At 55.9% G+C, this 17,915-nt stretch overlaps 1 long non-coding RNA gene across 1 annotated transcript; it reads left to right on the top strand.

Annotated features, from left to right (window-relative positions):
* Nucleotides 1-714: 714 nt before the first annotated feature.
* On the top strand, nt 715-10,028 carry LOC147353074 (uncharacterized). The gene is made up of 3 exons (XR_015144984.1): nt 715-965; nt 3,520-5,451; nt 9,656-10,028. It is a non-coding gene; the product is annotated as an uncharacterized LOC147353074 (long non-coding RNA).
* The last annotated feature ends 7,887 nt before the right edge of the window (nt 10,029-17,915 follow it).

The raw sequence follows: 17,915 nt of genomic DNA, 5'->3' as shown, positions 1-17,915 counted from the left end.
CCTGTGTTCCCCTGGAACCCAGGTTGGAAGGGACATGTCTGTCTTCGAGAAGTGTAGTCTATGGGTCCGTCAGTACACAGCTACAGAGCAGAGAGCAAGCATCAAGTGTGACAGCAATGGAGAGGCACCCATGCTGCCGGGGGGAGACGGGGGGACCGAGGGAAACTTCCAGAAGGAGTTGTATATGTCTTGTGTCCCAACTGAGGTTCAAAGCCACTTGCAGACGGGGTCTGGATGCTGTCCACATGGACGCAGGACCACTCAAACATTCAGAGGCTGTGTCCATGGTACCAGCAAGGCCCACCTCAGGTGGGTGCCCGGGGATGGAGCTTCCGTGTGGAGCCAATGAGTCAGCTGCCAGCCGAGGACACGGGACTGTTTTTCCAGCCTCCGAGAGCCACCTCCTGCATCTTGTGCCATTATAAGCAGTGACTTAAGCATCTGGGGAGCGGATACAGGGGACTGCAGACGGCCTGGCCGGGGCAGGGACGAGGATGGGGGTGCGGAGGGTAAACATTCCCAGCCCCAGTGAGCGTCTCCCCACGGGGGTTCGGTGAGCAAGTCAAATGGCTTTTGTTCCTTTTGTTTTTGCTCATTCCATAAAGGATTTTACTTGACTCATGATTTCCCAGCTGGCTCCTTCTGCAGCTTAAGAAAGCAAGAGTGAATAATTGCTCTGGCTTTTTGCTTCTTGGGTTTTTTCCTTCCTTACAGGAATGTGTAAACACCCTGAGGTTTTACAGACGGGTTGCCAAACCTCGTGTGTTAGAGACTCCACATGCTTTCGGGCAATGGCTGGCATCCTCGCCGGGGGAACTGGGCTGACCCTTTTGGCAGGTTACTCTCACCCAGCCGTCAAGGACCGTGGCCTGGGGTGCGCTGGATCATACCCCGCCCTCCACTCCCCCCACTGTATGTGTTGAAGTTCTAGCCTCCCGGATCTCAGAATGCGACTGTGATTGGAGGTAAGGCTTTTAAAGAGGGAGTTTGGGTAAAATGAGGTCATTGGGGTGCAGCTATAATCCAACATGACAGGGGTCCCCATGAGAAGAGAGGATAAGGACCGTCTATCTGCAGGGAGAGAGGCCTCAGAGGGAACAAACCTGTTGGCACCTTGATCGTGGACTCCCATCCTCCAGAACCATCTGAGGATAAGCTCCTGGTGTCTAAGCTGCCCATCTGTGGTGTTTCCTCAGGGACACGAGCCTCTGCCCTCTTGCCACCTCCACGAATGGGCAGTAACCCCCAGGCTGGGTGTGGCAGACAGGCCCCATCCCTTCCCACACCCCTCCCCCTCTGGGGCATATCCAATCCCTCGCAGCTCTGGGGCGGGGACATGAGGGAAAAGCAGGCCCAGCCGATGGGGGAGCCCAGGGAATCCCACATGGAGACAGTGGGTGAGGAGGACACTGTGTCAGCCTGTGCCCAGGGCTGGACGGAGTGGAGTGACCGAGCTCTGGAAGACACCCCCCCAACCCCACAGCTCTCCCTGCTGTCCCCTGGGCCCCTGCCCACCTTCCTCTCCACCAGGAAACCACCCAGGGCCGGCTGGCCGTGAAGGACACGCGGGTGGCAGAACTGTCCTCCCCTGTGCTTCCCACACAAGTCACAGCTTGATGAAGCAGGCGGCCCCCGTGGCAGGTCTGAGTGGTGGTGGAGGCCAGCAGAGCTAGCTGACTAGGTCTGCGGCCCCCAGAAGGGTATCTGTGTGGGCTGGGCAGCCGCTGCGGGTGGCAGGGGTACAGGCTTCTCCACTGGGCGCAGGGCTGATCAACCTCAGCACTGCTGACATCTGAGGCCTGAAATGAATCATGACCCCCAAAACGTGCTGAGCCCCAGATCCTCCCAGGAGAGGTGGCAGGGACTCTCCCTCAGGGCCCCTGCCCACACCACGACCTCCACTCTGGCCTCCAGACCGAGAGGATCAATTCTATCGTTTTAAGCCCCTGTGTGTGGTCCTTTGGTGTGGCAGCTGCGGGAAACTCATAAAGGGTACAATTCTCTATGGGGCCGTCCCCCGACTGGGTCCTTCCCCAACAGAGGGTGCCAAGAACATCCCTGGCCTCCACCCACCAGATGCCAGCACTGCCCCTTCTCAGGTTGTGACAACAAAAATGCATCCAGACGTTGCCAAGTGTCCACAGGGGCAGAGCTGCCCCTGGCTGATGCCCCCCAACAGAGAAGGAAGCTGCCCAACAGTATGGGGCCACACTCACGCCTGGGCCCGCCTGCCTCCTCTAGGGCCCACCCAGCTGGATCTGGGGACCCCAGCCTTCATTCCAACCTGTCTGCCTCTGCCCTGTGTTCTCTGTCCCAGAATGATGGCACAGTGGGCCTATGGACACTTGTGCCCAGACTGCGCCCTTTGAGGACTCATGTCCTGCTCTCGGCCGAGACTCAGGCACACTTGCCATGGGTAGGGGAGGGGTCCAGCCTCCCTGTCCAGGTGAGTCATTCCTGCTGGGCAATGCCCCGCCTTTCATGAGGCCCACGGTGGGGTTGTTCACAGACCTAAGGACACTGGGCACCTACCTCCACTGCCTTCCAGCCTCATCTCTGCTCCTCTCCCATCTTACCTGCTGCAGCCAGGCCGGTCTATCTCACAGCTGCTTCGAGGACCACCTGTGTCATTACTGCCCAGGTGACTCCTGGGCCCCACCCCAGGAGTCAGTTCGCTCTTGACCCAGCAAACTCCTACTCAGCTTTCAAACCCCATGCGAAATGGCACCTCCTCAGAATCCTCAGAGGCTCTGCCAGGCATATGTACCTCATTCTCACTCCACACTCACCTAATATCTTGTCAACAACTCTACTAAACCTCTGAAACACTGGTGTGTGGGCTCTGTGTGTGGTTTCAGTGTACCCCTCTGACTGTGTGTATGAGTGAGTCTGTGAGTGTCCTTTCAGTAGAGCAAGAGCTCTGAGATGGCTCTGTGCACACCTGCATAACATGACTCAGCGCCTGCTGTGTCACTCAGGAATTGTCACAGGAATGTCCATCTTTGGGGCTGTGTCCCTGGCCCTCCTCTGGGCTCTCACGAGAAGACCCCAGTTCACGTCCATTAGCAGCACAGTCAGCCATAGGCTGAGGACACATGACGTCTAGGGCCCACTCTTTTGAGCCTCCCAGGCCCCAATAAATAAACTTCTCATGAAGCCACGGAAGCACTTTTAACCCCCGCCGCTGCCTTGCAGATGTACATCCACAGCTGAGCGTGTGAGCTGACATGTGCTGTGCAGACGTGGACGTGAGCGGATGAGTGTGTGAGAGGCATGTTGAGCGCATGTGCCTGTGAGTGTATACATGGCATGTGCATAGGACGTGCTGGTGGGAGATGTGTGTAGACGTGCACGTGCACAGCTGTTCCAGGGCCACGAGGATGCTGGCAGTCTGGGTCTGCAGGAGGAGAGGCCCTGCTGTAAACTGGGGAAGGCTGAGGGCCCTGGTGCAAACTGGGGAGAGGCCACAGGCCAGGGAGCTCAGGGCTTTTCACACCAGTGTCCTTCTCTTTCCAACAGCCCCCGAGCCACTAGAGGGAGCATGATGGCTGCCAGGAGCCACGTGGCGCACCTGTCTCCCAAACAAGGAAAGGTTTGCACCTCCCCCATGGCACTGGTATCGGCAGAGACCCCCCCTGTGCCACCCCACGTTGCCTGCGCTGCTCCATCCCAGCTCTGAAGACACTTCATGATGCTTTTGGTCGATGCCTCTGTATCCCGTAGACCCCAAGTTTCAAGCAGCATTTATTACCATATTCCCCTTGTTCCTGGCCCATAGCACGTATATAACAGGTGCTGAGACTGAGTGGTCAGTACACCTTGACGGCTGACCCACACACAGGAGACCCAGCACTGCTCTGGCTGCCGGCTCTGCCTTCTCATCACACGAGTATCAGAGGAGCTGCATGACACTGTCCCAGTGTTCCTCAAGAGGTCCTGTCTAACTGTCAGGGCAGGACTGATGGAATGGAGTACTTGTGACACCATCCCAGATGACCGGGACAGGCTGGGCAGGCCAGGCCTGCCACTCACAGCGCTGTGGACAGCTGGGCTACCGGCCCAGGGTGGGCAGTGGGCACAGGCTTTTAGCTCTACTCTGCATGGGGAACAGACAGCGTGGGGGGAGGGAGCAGAGACCAGGGGCTCCGGAACAGAGGGCCCGCCCTGTCTATACCAGGGCATCCTAAGACCGACCACTGGGCCATGTTGAGCCTGAAATAATGAAGGGCATGTGGAAACTCACGTGCAGACATCACACCGGCACATTCTAAGCTTCATCCAAAGGCAAAGCAGTGGACAAAAGAATCCAGTGGTTCCCCACACCTATGTCACATGTCAGTGTTAAAAACTAAAGAATCTTCTTCTTCTTAACCACATAAGAAGAAAAAATGAAATCAACTTAACTACTTCTCAATTTTTTCCTGGCTCTCTCAACCAACTTGCCAATCTGGACTGTAAAATAAACAAAAACCATGAGAACATGTAGAAAAGCCCGAGCACATGGAGGGCCAAAAGGCAGAGCCTTGAACCCCATTGCTGCACCAGGGCAGACCTACCTAATCCACCACCAAGTGTGGGTACGGCACTCTGGCAGCCATTACCAGTCGATCCCAGGCGACTTGTGAGATGAAACCTGTCACTGGTCCATCATTTGACCCGGAAGCAACCAAGGTCATGAAGGGGAGGTGACTCACCAGAAAGGGCTGGACCTGTCTCCCGAAGCCCAGCTGAGGGCGAGGCCATAGAGGGGAGCGACACCCTGATCTGGGAAGACTAACCATAGGAACCCTCTGCCGCGTGGCTTTCACTCAGCGATTCTGCTACAAAACAGAGCGGCTGGCTTTTCTCAATGAAGGACAAGCTTTTGGAGGCTCTGGTGGGGCAGAAACAGCAAAGGCTGCCCCTGTGCCATCCAGGCCCGGCCCCTGGCCCTGCCCTGGAGAAGACAGGGATTTAAGTGGCCTTAAGTGGACTGAGAGGAAAATGTCAGCTACACTTTGCCACCCTTGGGTCCTGATTGCCCTGATACGTGCATTTTAAAGAGTCTGAATTGAGTAGATATTTGCCAGTCCCAGGCTCCAACCCCAGGAGATCAGAAGGCGGCTTTGAGCTGCCAGGGGCCTCAGCTGCTGCCAGAGCCAGGCCTGGGCGTCTGTCCGCCCTCCTGCCACCCCTGACATCACTCGTGTGGCTCTTACCCCCATGCAGGGACTCAAGGCTGACTCTGCTCTCTCTCCTCACACCAGATTCCACTCCTCTTCACTGCTCCCCCACCCAGCTCCACAGTTACTGTGGGGGCGGGCAGCGCGCACAGATGCAAGTGGGCAGAGACCCCTCCCCTGGGAACTCACAGTCTGGTGTGGACCCCAGGGAGGAGCACAGATGGAACCTGGGGGGATGGTTCCATTGCCCCAAACTAGAAGCAACCAAGACGCCCTCCCAGGTGAACAGGTAAGTAAGCTGTGTGGACGAGATAGCAGGTTACTACTCAGCACTGGAGAGAAATGAGCTGCTCAGCTGCGAAGAGACACGGGGGAGGGTAAACACAGCGCCAAGCGACAGGCTGTGCAAAGGCTGCGGGCCCTCTGATCCCAGCTCTAAGACATTCTGGACGAGGCAGAACCGTGAGACAGTGACAGGGCCAGTGGTGGCCAGGGGGGCGGGGGGAGGGGTGAACAGGTAGGATTTTTAGGGCAGTGAAACTGCTCTGGTTGAGACTGTAATGTGGATACAGGTCTTTATCCACTTGTCCAAACCCACAGGATGAGCAACTCCGAGAGGACCCTAACGTATACTGTGGACAGTAGTTAATAATAATCTATCAATATTAGCTCATAATTATTAATGTAACAAACACCACACTGACATAAGATGATAATAATAGGAGAAACGGAGCGCATTTACATGGTAACTTTCTGTTCTTTCTGTTCAATTTCCCAGAAGTCTAAAACCGCTCTAAACAAGAAACCGCTCTGTTAATTAGGAAAAATAGGAGGGTTGGTGGTTTTCACCACAGTCCACTCACTCTCTAAGTCCTAACAGTACACTTTCTCTCCTCAGATATCGAGTTGTCTGGTATGTTGACCTCCAGGATGCTAATGCAGGGGTAGGAATTAAAGACAGGGATGGGTGTCCTTTGGGGATCCTTTTTCTCACTATTGGAAACCCCATGGTACAGTTGAAGGGAAAATAGTATCGGACATGACAGGGCCAGTTTCAAAGTCAGCTTTACTGTCTGGTTGGGGTAAGCAGATCTGACCCTTGGAAGAACCAGGAGATGCAAAGACTCTACTTCAAGGACTGACTGGGTGGGGAGATGTCCGGGGTGGGCGGAAGCGGTGAGGGGCCAGCCTGTGGTGGGGGGGTGGGTTGTGGCAACTCACATGGGAGTGGCTGTGGAAAAGGAGGGAACTGGGATACAAGGCTTGTTCTGAAGCCAGCTAATCCAACGAAGGCTTCATCCAGCCTCACATCCTGGCTGGCCCTCGGGCACCTCTGATGGACACCCCGAGCTGTATCCCTCACCCAGCTTGGCTCCTCTGCGCCCTTTGAACAGAAGGAGCCTGTCCCCAAGTTGCAATGCTCCTGGCTCTTGGGAAGGCTGGTTCCATGGGAGGGAATCCCAGCCCATGTGTGACATTTACAGTGGAGGGTTCTTATCTCCTTTGGCTCACACAGGGGTCAGGGCCATGAGGACCCACCAGCAGCTTAGAAATCCATAGGATGCAGAGATCAGAGGCCCCCTAGTCACTGACCACCCATAGGCACCCAGACACCCAGCAGGCCTTGGCTCCACGGTGTGTCCAAATGTCTTCCTCTGGGTTCAGAGGTACATGGCTCCCAGATGAACCAGCCCCCTCCACAAAGCCAGTGATCTCATTCAGATAGGAAAAAGATAATTTCATATTTCAGAAAAGCACTTAAACAGCAAAGTTCCTGCAGAAACCACACATGGAAACCCACTGACAAACAGGCCAAATCCCCAAACTGAAGTTCAAAATTGCAGAGGGTGTGCGTGGTGCTGGCGGGGGGCGGGGAGCAGAGAAGGGTGTGAAGGCAGAGAGTCCACCAAATGCAGCCATCAGCAGTGGGGCCCACCCTGCACCCAGCCCTCATCGGCCCCTGCGTCCCATCTCCTCACTGGGGGGTAGGGGGTAGCCCCCAGCACTGCCGCTGCAGAGCACTTCCCCCCAAAGCTGTTTGTCTCCTGAGTGTCCCGGCACATCCAGGCCACAGCCTAGCCAGGCCTGCATCCCTCGGGGAGGAGGAGGGTCCACGGAAGGCTCCTATCTTATGCCTGACCAGGTAGAATTTTCTTAAAACTTTATCAAACTCTCTCATCAAAACCAAATTTTTGAGTCACTTGTTGCTGGAGAGACTAACCACCGGGCGTCTGGACCACCTACGAGCATGGCCCTTCCCTCCCATGGGAACCTCCCCCACCGTGAAGCCCTTTCAAAGTGCTTGTTATTAATTTTCCAAAAGGCATCCTAAGGAGATTCCAAAAGCCAGGTGGGGAAGAGAGCTCAAGGTCAGGCTCCCTGTGGACCCGGACCCATCCAGCCTCATTCCCGGGGGCTCAGGTACAGAGGGACAGGGGTTAACTGACCCTTGACCTCAGTGTGGTTGTCCCAGTGAGAAGGTCCGGGGTCTTCTCCCAAGCCACATAGTGACAGCAGCAGCAGACCCGGGCTCCAAGTAGGGAGGGCAGGAAGGAGCTGCTGTGTAGACCACGCAAGCAGAGGGAGATGCTCGCCCAGGCTGCAGCCCGAGCACCTCCTCTCCAGTCACCTGGCAGAGTGGGTGGCCTGTCCAGTCTCCCTGGCAGGACCAGACCCTCCCCTTGGATGGCTGGAAGGGGCAGGGCTTCTGGAAGCTGAGCTGGCTCCCCAGCCGGCAGAGGAGGGCAGGACAGGGGCTTGAAAGGCAACAGGCCAGGCCCCTCCCCACTGGGGAGAGCACAGGACAGCCTCCTAGGTGGGTGTGGTCATACCCGGGTCACCTCTTGTCACAGCAAGCAGAGTGCGGACCCGGATGGGACTTATTCTCAGCAAACGCAAGATCCACCGGACACTGAGGGCAGCGCTCCTTCCAAACACGGTGGCACAGAGGCTTGGACATCTTGATGTCCTGGGAACTGGAAGCTGGTAAAGGACCAACAACATTTTGGGGACTCAAAACATCCCGGTGCTTTAAGTATCCCAGTAACACCTGACAAAGCCAAAACGGGCATGCGTGCCAAGCTCTAACTGCACCCTCACGATACGATAGTACTGGGAAAGAATGGAGGCCTCCCAGACATGGGCCACCAGCTGGCGCGCCCTCTGTCCACAGGACAGGCCATCATGCTGTGAAGAGGTGCTGGGATGCAGTCCCAGTCATCACGGGGGTTGAGGGCAAACGCTGCACCCTCATCCAGGGTCCGCAGCCCAGGTGGCTCCTCGTCCTCCCACAGCCACATTCCCAGGTAAAACTCACCCCGAGCCTCATCCAGGGCCCCGTGGGGAGCCACCTCCTGAGCTATCTCTTCCCTGCAAATCGCACCTTTCTGACCTTTGCCAGGTTTCAGCGCAAAGTGTGAAGATGGGCCTGCTGTCCTCTCAACCCTGTCCCTGAGATCTTGGAGAAAAACAGTCAGCGGGACTAAAACCAGAATCACCGTCCTGGTGTCAGCAAGGTGCCTGGAACTGGAGGGCAGAGCAGGACAGGCATGGAAAGGGCCCCCAGAAAGGACAAGTGTGAGCTTGGATCCCAGAGCTCTCCAGAGGGGAGTGCGCCCACAGGGGCAGGGCCAACCACCCCACCATTCCTAGGAGGGACCCACTGGGGACAGCAAGCTGGGGTTTGTGCAGCTGGCTAGTTGCGGACCTCTCAGGCCCCACGGAGTAATGGGAAGAACTAGACAGAGATGCCATTGTTGCAGGAAGCAGCGTGTTGATGAGGCTTGACGCTGGAGACAGAAGTCCTGCATCACAACACCCACCACATGTGCACACGTCACCCCCACACACAGACACACACGCACACACACGCTCACCCTCTCTCGGGCACAGACTCTGCGTCACATGGTGCCCTCCTGTCCACTTGGGAGAGCCCCCGCCAGCCGGGCCTGGCTCCATCCCCATCCCACTGCAGCAGCTCCTCTGCTGGAAGAACTCCTTTCACGCAAAGACAACTAAGAACTCAGAGCAAGCATCGGGAGCTGCACCTAACAGCCACAGGCACGTGATGGGACTTGTGCCACCGATCCCTCTGTCCATCTGCAAGCTGTGTTGGCACTGTCGCCCTCCAGGGCCAACCCTGCTGGATGCACGGCTTCCCCTCCCCGACCGTGGCAGGAATGGAAAGCAAACCACCTCCTGCTTCCTTTTCCTCCAAATCAGTGCCCATCACGTCTCCCACTGTGAGTCTGCAGAAGCTGGCTGTTCCCACCCAAGGGCCTGCTTGCTTCAGAAGTGATTTGTCCACAGGTCAGTGGTCTCAGGAGAGGCTAGGGACTCGGGCAAACACATTCTTCAGTCAAGGCCCTCAGTAGAGCCTCTCAGGTTTTTCCTGTTGAGGAAAATATGGGGAAACTGGTGAAAATATTTATACAGATCTTTTCTCTTCATCCTGGCTTTGACTTTTTATTTTCCTTCTGGTTGATTCATTGTAGTGAGATGCAAAATAAGCCTGTTTGTGTTTGAAGACTCAGAAGAGACTGCAACCCCTTGGAGGCACGATGGGTTCGGGCCGCCTGTTGAATGTGGACCACAGGAGGTTCGGCTCCTACCTGACAGATGGCCCACGGCCCTCCCCGCCAGCCCATGTGCTAACCATCCTAACGTGCAGATTTGAACCCCTGTCCCACAGTGCACCAGGACCCCCTGCCAAATTCTTACATCCTGCCCTGAAAATAAGGCCCATTTACAACATCTGACCCGGACAAGCCTCTCGTGGGCTCTATAAAAATTCTTCTCTGGGTCAATCTCAACTATTAAAACAATTTGTAGGAAAACAAAAAGTGTTGAAAATAAATACACCAAAACACGAATAATCATTGTCTTTGGGTGTCTTTTTGCTCATTTATCTACTTTTCAGTATTCTCCGAATTTCTTAATGAAAAAGTATTACCGAAAAAAACAGAAGTTGCAGGTACACAAAGTTCAGCGTCAGTTTCCAAAATGTGCTCCAAAAATCTTTTCCCAGAGAGACTTCTCTGCTTGAACCAAGTACAGGAGAGTAAGAGTCCAGTGGTCCCTGAGCACCCGCTGCCCTCCTGGGAATCACGTGACAACCATGCTGGCACAGGATTCCCATCTTCGGACAAGGCAGATGCAGCCCAAAGACACACAGACAGGGTCCCAGACGGCTCTCAAGCATGCCTTGCGCCAGGCTGCAGAGCCTAGGACCACTGGGCCACACAGTTGGCAAGTCAGGGAGGGTCCTCCTTTGGAGACCCCGAGGGAGTAGCCCCCCACCAGCACCTTGGTGTTGGATTTCTGCCTCCAGAACAGGAGGAGAGAACATGTTTCTGTTGCTTTAAGCCCCTCAGTTTATGGTTCTTTGCTTTGGCAGCCCCATCTCCATGGGCACCTAGTGAGAGAAGGGCTGTGGTCCCTTAGAGACACCACGATGGAGTCAGGCGGAACCCACGTGGGATACAGGACCCTGTGTCACCACCTGGGCCAGGTGCAGGAAGGCAGTATGCACTGAGCCAGCCCCAGGCCAGGACAGCGCTGAGCACACGGCCCTGTTCCCCTCCTCACCCTCCACCTTCCAGGGGTGTAGGTGAGGCATCGTCCCAGGCCCTCAGGGTGATGCACCAAAGCCTGGCTCCTGCCTTTGGCTCAAGGTTTGAGACACACCCACAACAAGACCTGCCCCATCACCTGAGCAGCTACTGAGAAGCAAGGGCTCTGAAGACGAGGGAGAAGCCGCAGAGAGGAGCCTTTCCAGGTTCCCAGGGCCCGAGGTGGAATTGTTTCCCAAGTGCCCTTTGGTTTCAAAAGCACAGTTGTGACCTCCAAGGAGCAGTGAGTAGGGACCGGAAGCAGGAATGTGAAATAACCAAAGGGCAAAAGAAAGGGAAGCAAACAAGAGAGCTCTCGGTGGCAGCAGGCAGACCCTACATGCTGGCTGCACGTGTCCAGATGGACCCTGAGTACACGATGAACATTGCTGCCAGCCCAGCTCCTGATTTTCTTAAAGGACTGTCCTGAGGCAGCCGTCACAAGTGACCACAGACTGGGGGTTTCAACAACAAACGTGCACTCTCTCCCTGCTCTGGAGGCCAGGAGTCCAAACCCAGGGTTGGCAGGGTTGGGCCCACCTGGAGGCTCTGAGGGAGACCTTGCGTCTCCACCTCCATTCGCTGGTGGCTCCAGGGACCCTTGGTGCTCCCTAGTGATCCCAGAGATCCTGGGCTGGTAGACCCAGCACCCCAACCTCTGCCACATCATCACACGGCCTCACTCTGTGTGAATCTTCTTTGCTTAAAGGACCCAGCCTAGTGACCTCATCTGAAAGCGAACATCTGCAAGACGTTGCTTCCAAGCAGGGTCACAAGCACAAGTGGGGGTGTTAGGGCTGCACGTGCTCTGGGCACACAGCTCAGCCCATAGCCACTGTCCAGAGAGAGTCTAGACTTTGACAGGGTGGAAGATGCTTAGAACCCTGCATGCACACACACACACACACGCACACCTGGGAGAACCTCTTGGCGTGGTTTCAGGGGATGTGAACCCTAGAAGCAGGATTCTCCAGCAGGCATGTTGCACCCTGGGCGCCCCATCACCAGGCGCTGGCGAGCACCCTGCTCTGTGCACCGGGAGCCCCACAGACCCCCAGGAGGAGCACGGCTGTTCATCCTCACCCCGACACCCGCTGCACTCACCCCTTCAAAGGCTGGAGCAGATGCCTGCTCACCCTGGGGAATCTCACTGCTCCAGCTTGTCCTTCCCACGCCCTGTCCGTGAAACTCAAGAACTGGACAAGGGGAAACCAGCAGGGAGCAGGGACAGAGGCTGGGGAGTTCGGATGACACAGCCAGGAGTCAGGGCCCCTGTGCCGGCACCCCAGACCACAAGGTGGGGGTGAAAGGGGAGCACAGAGCGGGCAGGGGGAACAGACAACGGGGCCTGGGCCTCAGTCTTGCCTCCCCTCCCGGAGCCACGCAGTCCTGGCCCATTGTCTGGAAGAGACTCGGGTTAGAGGCTGAGCAGTAGAATGTACCTGAGGACCACATACACACCTACACACGTGCAGACACAAGCACACACAGACACACAAGCACACAGGTGCAGACATGCACACATACAGACACATAAGCACACAGGTGCAGACACATGCACACACAGACACACAAGCACACAGGTGCAGACACGTGCACACATAGACACACAAGCACACAGGTGCAGACACATGCACACACAGACACACAAGCACACAGGTGCAGACACGTGCACACACAGACACACAAGCACACAGGTGCAGACATGCACACATACAGACACACAAACACACAAGTGCAGACACGTGCACACACAGACACACAAGCACACAGGTGCAGACATGCACACATACAGACACACAAGCACACAGGTGCAGACATGCACACATACAGACACACAAGCACACAGGTGCAGACATGCACACATACAGACACACAAGCACACAGGTGCAGACACGTGCACACACAGACACACAAGCACACAGGTGCAGACATGCACACATACAGACACACAAGCACACAGGTGCAGACATGCACACATACAGACACACAAACACACAAGTGCAGACACGTGCACACACAGACACACAAGCACACAGGTGCAGACATGCACACATACAGACACACAAGCACACAGGTGCAGACACATGCACACACAGACACACAAGCACACAGGTGCAGACACGTGCACACACAGACACACAAGCACACAGGTGCAGACATGCACACATACAGACACACAAACACACAAGTGCAGACACGTGCACACACAGACACACAAGCACACAGGTGCAGACATGCACACATACAGACACACAAGCACACAGGTGCAGACATGCACACATACAGACACACAAGCACACAGGTGCAGACATGCACACACAGACACACAAGCACATAGATAAAAGACATCCACACACAGACACACAAGCACACAGATGCAGACACATGCACAGACATGTATACACAGACACACATGAATGCACACACAGACACAAGCACACACACATGCACACCCATGCACAGATTAACACTCACACACAGTCACATACACACCTTTTCACTCACACACACACATGCACACACATACCCTTTTCTAGCACGCCCCCACCCTGGCCATCTCATCACTATGACTCTCCTGAGAATGCTGCACGTTTTTCTGAAGCGCCCTTTCTCCATTCCAGGGCACAGCTGCAGACCAAGTAACCAGATGCCTTCAGAGCATCAGGGTGTCCTGGTCCCCTGGTGGGCTCCTCGCCCCACATCTGCCCCAGCCCCTTGCTCGCTCTGCGCAGACGCCGGTGTTGTGCGTTAAGGACAGGGTGTGCCCCGTCCTCCCTGTGCAGGTAGCATGGGAATCTCAGAGTCCCCAGCACATCCTCTGGTTTCTGGCGAGGCGAGGCTGGGACACAGGCCATCACTCTGTCCCCCTGGGTGAACGGCTGAGCCAGTGCTTCCTGGGTGCTACTGGCGGGCTGAGCAGGGGCAGTGGTAGTCCCTCCACCTCCTGCATCCCCTTCCCACTCTCCCCCACCCTCCCCCGCCTTCTCCCGCCCCTCAAGCAGGCCCGTGGCCCAGGTGTTCTTTTTCTGTCTCACGTGCTCTTTTGCTCTGCAGCCCATGCGAAGCCTGGCCCATGCTCTCATCTGTAAAGACCTCCCACTCCACCCTCCATGTCTCTGAGCCCCATGGTGCCTGGACCCCAAAGTCAGCTTATAAATCACTGCCATCTGAACAAGTGAATGAGTGAGTGAATAAATATGCACATCACAAGGGGACACGCACCCCCTGTGTCTGACTGGGGAGGCACTCTTGGGTGGTGGGCAGCGTGCCCTCTCTGGCCATGCCATGAGAGACTTGGCATGGCTGCCTCCTCCCGTGTGGTGGCACCCATCCCTCACCCTCCCTGAGCCGTGCCCCTCATCCCTTAAACAGAACTGCATTTTCTCCCAGGCCTTGAACTCAAGCAGGGCCTTGTCCACATGACCAGGTCCCCGGGCCAGGGCTCGGGTGTTTGTGGTATGAGCCGGAAAGAAAGCCACCTCCATAGTGGCAGCCTGACTGTGAGGCCCGATTCCCGCAGCATCTGAGCTGCAGTGACATCAAAGCAGAAGGGGCAATGGGGTCACCGGGCCCTGTGTCCTAGCCTCATCCACAGGGCTGGTTGGCACCAGGCCGGATGCTACCCCTTTGGGGTCAGGAAGGATGACTGCTGGGTGTCAAGGTGTCCACATGTGTCCAGGGAGCATGGTCCTCCTGCCTCCCTCCTCCCATGGCCTCTACTTTGCTAGGATGAAGTCTGAGGGGCTGTGGGGGATGCTTCAGCTTTATTATGTTTAGTTTCAAACATGGAAACATATGCCTCACTCTTTCCATTTGAAAGAAAATTATCCACATTATAAATGACCAGGCAAGTAGGGAAAACAATAAAGACGCCCAAACCCTCATGCATCCATTACTCACTCGTCCACAAACACTCCTGTGCCCCTGTCTTGGCTTGTGCAGGGCTCCTGGTGGTGACATTCCAGGACGTGGCACACGAGGATGGACCAGACTTGCACCCTCAGGCCATCCATGTTGGTGGGGGCAGCGAGAGGGGCAGGGAGTGAATGGCAGAGGTGGAGAAGTTCACAGGGAACTCGAGGCTGGAGTGCTGGACGGGTGAGTGGGTGAGGCTTGGCGTCCCCTCCGTCTCCCCCTGAACTGTCCCTTCAGCCATCGGCAACAGGACGCTGAGGCTATGGCCTGGGCCGGAGCAGACATTCTCCCCTAAGTTCACTCAGCATTGTGCAGACTCTTTTCCACGTTACTAACCCACTTCTCACCATGGCCTTCGGGGCAGAACTCACAGTTCACTCAGCCTCTGGTCCATCTCTGTTATAAACATCACTGCCTGGCACCAGATTTGTGTAACTGGTTTACCCACTTCCCCAGTCAACATGAGCTTCCCAGGCGCTCAGTGGTAAAGAACCTGCCTCCCAATGCAGGAAACTCAGGAGACATGGGTTCCATCCCTGGGTTGGGAAGATCCCCTGGAGGAGGAAATGGCAACCCACTGAGTATTTTTGCCTGGGAAATCCCATGGACAGAAGAACCCGGTGGGCTACAGTCCATGGGGTCACAAAGAGTTGGACACAATGAAGACTGAGCACGCACACACGCCAGCTGACAAGACGGTCCATGTGGAGCCAAGATGCCGCTGCCATAGGGAGAGACTTGAGCTCAGGCCACAGGCCATCTGTATGTCAGGAATCACTCAGCGAGTCTGCAACCAGATGGAAGGAAAAGGAGCAGAAGCTGGAGAGAAACCATTACGTCACATGAAACAGTCCTGTGTGAAGCTGTGTATCAGCTCAGTGTGTGTAGTGCATGTTTAGGATCAAGTTGAAGAAAATGTAGGCCTGCCTGTGAACTCAGTCAAAGAAGTCTGAAAGCATGATGTGGTGGGTTGAGTGGTGACCCCCCTCCCTCCAAAGAAATGCTCACATCCCAGAAGCTATAAATGTGACCTTATTTGAAAAAAGGGTCTTTGCAAGTGTGGTTAACTCAGGGCTATTGAGATGAGCCCAACCCAGGTAAGGGGGCCCTGACTCAACATCCTTAGAAGAACAGAGGTGGGAGGGACACAGAGAGGCCAGGACCCTGGGAGGAGACAGAGAGATGCCTCTATGTGCTGGGCATCGTCTGCAGCCATCAGGAGCTGGGAAGGCAGGACGGACCCACCCTTGGGTCCCCGACAGAGCTGACCCTGCCCCCCTGGATCTCAGACTTGCTCCCAAAGCCAGGAGAGAAGAGGCTTCTGCTGTTTTAAGCCTCCTTCCCAGGTTGTGGTCACCACAGGAAATGATGACCTGGGTTCTGGGTGACCTAGAGGGCACACATTGGCATGTGGCAGGCTGGACAGTGGCTGTCATCTGGGTAGGGACCAGGTGTGGTCCTTAGCCCGGGCCACAGTCTGGAGGGAGCATGCAGAAGGCAGCCATTCCCTCTAAGACCGCCACTTCTGGCTCTTTCTCGAAGCCCTGGACCCTGGTCCTACAAGCCCATCAAGTTATTCATGCGGCCAGGGGCCTTTGCTGGGCTGCAGGGGAGGCCCAGCAGCCAAAGCAGATAACAGCCAGAGACAGTGTTTTACAAGCAACCAAGCATTTCCTCTCGTGTCCACTCGCTGGGGCCCCCACAAGCATGGGAAGCTGCTTTTATAGATTCAGGGATGAGGAAACCAAGACCAGCAAGAGACAAATTCCTGAGGTCGACCTGCCCTCCCTCGAGCCCCTAGTTCTCTCCTGTGAGTCCTGCCTTTTCCAGAACATATGAGGGGGCTCCAGGCCTGTGCACCGTGTCTGAGTGTCTCAGAGCTACAACCCCAGCACCCAGCCGGCACACAGCAAGTGTGGACTCCAGGACCAATGCCCTCACCTGGCCGTGCAGCACCTAGAGCCAGTCAGGCTGGGAGCAGGGCTGCTTGGTGGCTGAATGGGTGGGCGGAGCACCTGGAAGCCAGAGTTTCCGGCTCCAGGGAGCACTCGGGAGCTGGATCCAAGCAGAGCTTCAGAGACAGGGATGAGGCAAAAGCTGACCTGGGAGGAGAGGCAGGCAGGAAAGACCCTGAGGGCAACAGGTCCCAGGGAGCCCTCGGCCCCATCCACACAGGGAGCTGTGCACCCCAGGGTGCAGAACTCAGGCACCCAGATCCAATTCCAGCCATGATCTGTAAAGCAGCCCTGTGGCCTACCGCCTCATCTTTCTTGTCTGTGAAATGAAACTGAAACAGTAGTGCCTTCACAGCTGTTATCGAAATCAAGTGAGATGAGCACACAAACCAACTAGGTCTCAGGGCTCTGTAAGTGGTGGCTGAGGACTCCTGATTTCCCTGGAGCCTGTCGGGAAACACACTGTTAAACTTTTGCACCTGGTTTTGGTTTGCCTCCAGTGCACTTCAGTGGGACAGGAAGCGACCGTGCTCCTCTTAGAGTGAGAAGTCAGGGACTTGTGGCACTCATTCCCCATTGTGGAACCCCAAAAGCATGTCAGCAGGGCCAAGACCCCAGAGGCTCTCTATTTATGAGCAATGCTCCGGGTTGTGCAGCACAGGTGGGGAAGGTGTGACACCTGGCCCGTGTGGGAGGTACCTTCCTGGTCGTGTTGAAGGATGCATGCATCAGAGGAAGCCCACAGAACCACCTGCATCAGAATCCCAAGAGGTTCCAGGTGGGAACAGCAGCAAGAACTCTTGCTGAGAACAACTAGAAAACTCTATGACACCAAGCCATCTGCTGGAAGGAGCAGGAGCTGTGGGGAGCAGTAAGAGGACTTTGGCGAGGGCAGGACCAGAAGGTGAGCTTCCTCCAGCAGCTCCTTTTTCTCAGGGGATCTGCTGATTTTGGAGTTGCTGTGATGGCTAGGATGGTAAAGAGTCTGCCTGCAGTGTGAGAGACCCGGGTTTGATCCCTGGGTGGGGAAGACCCCCTGGAGAAGGAAATGGCAACCCACTCTAGTATTCTGGCCTGGAAAGCCCCATGGACAGAGGAGCCTGGTGGGCTACAGTCCATGGGGTCACAAAAGGCTGGACACGACCGAGCAACTTCATTCTCTCTCTCTGCTGATTTCAGGAACTCAAAGGAGGCTGAGAATCTCATGGCTTTGTACCCAGGGGGCCACTGGAGTGGGCAGAGGGTCAGCGGATCTCTTAGTGCAGACTTGG

This window comes from Bos grunniens, chromosome 18 (genome assembly GCF_055505025.1).
Source record: "Bos grunniens cultivar Pamir isolate PY7600 chromosome 18, Bosgru_T2T1.0, whole genome shotgun sequence".
NCBI classification, from domain to species: domain Eukaryota; kingdom Metazoa; phylum Chordata; class Mammalia; order Artiodactyla; family Bovidae; genus Bos; species Bos grunniens.
This window is presented reverse-complemented; position numbering and strand designations above follow the sequence as displayed.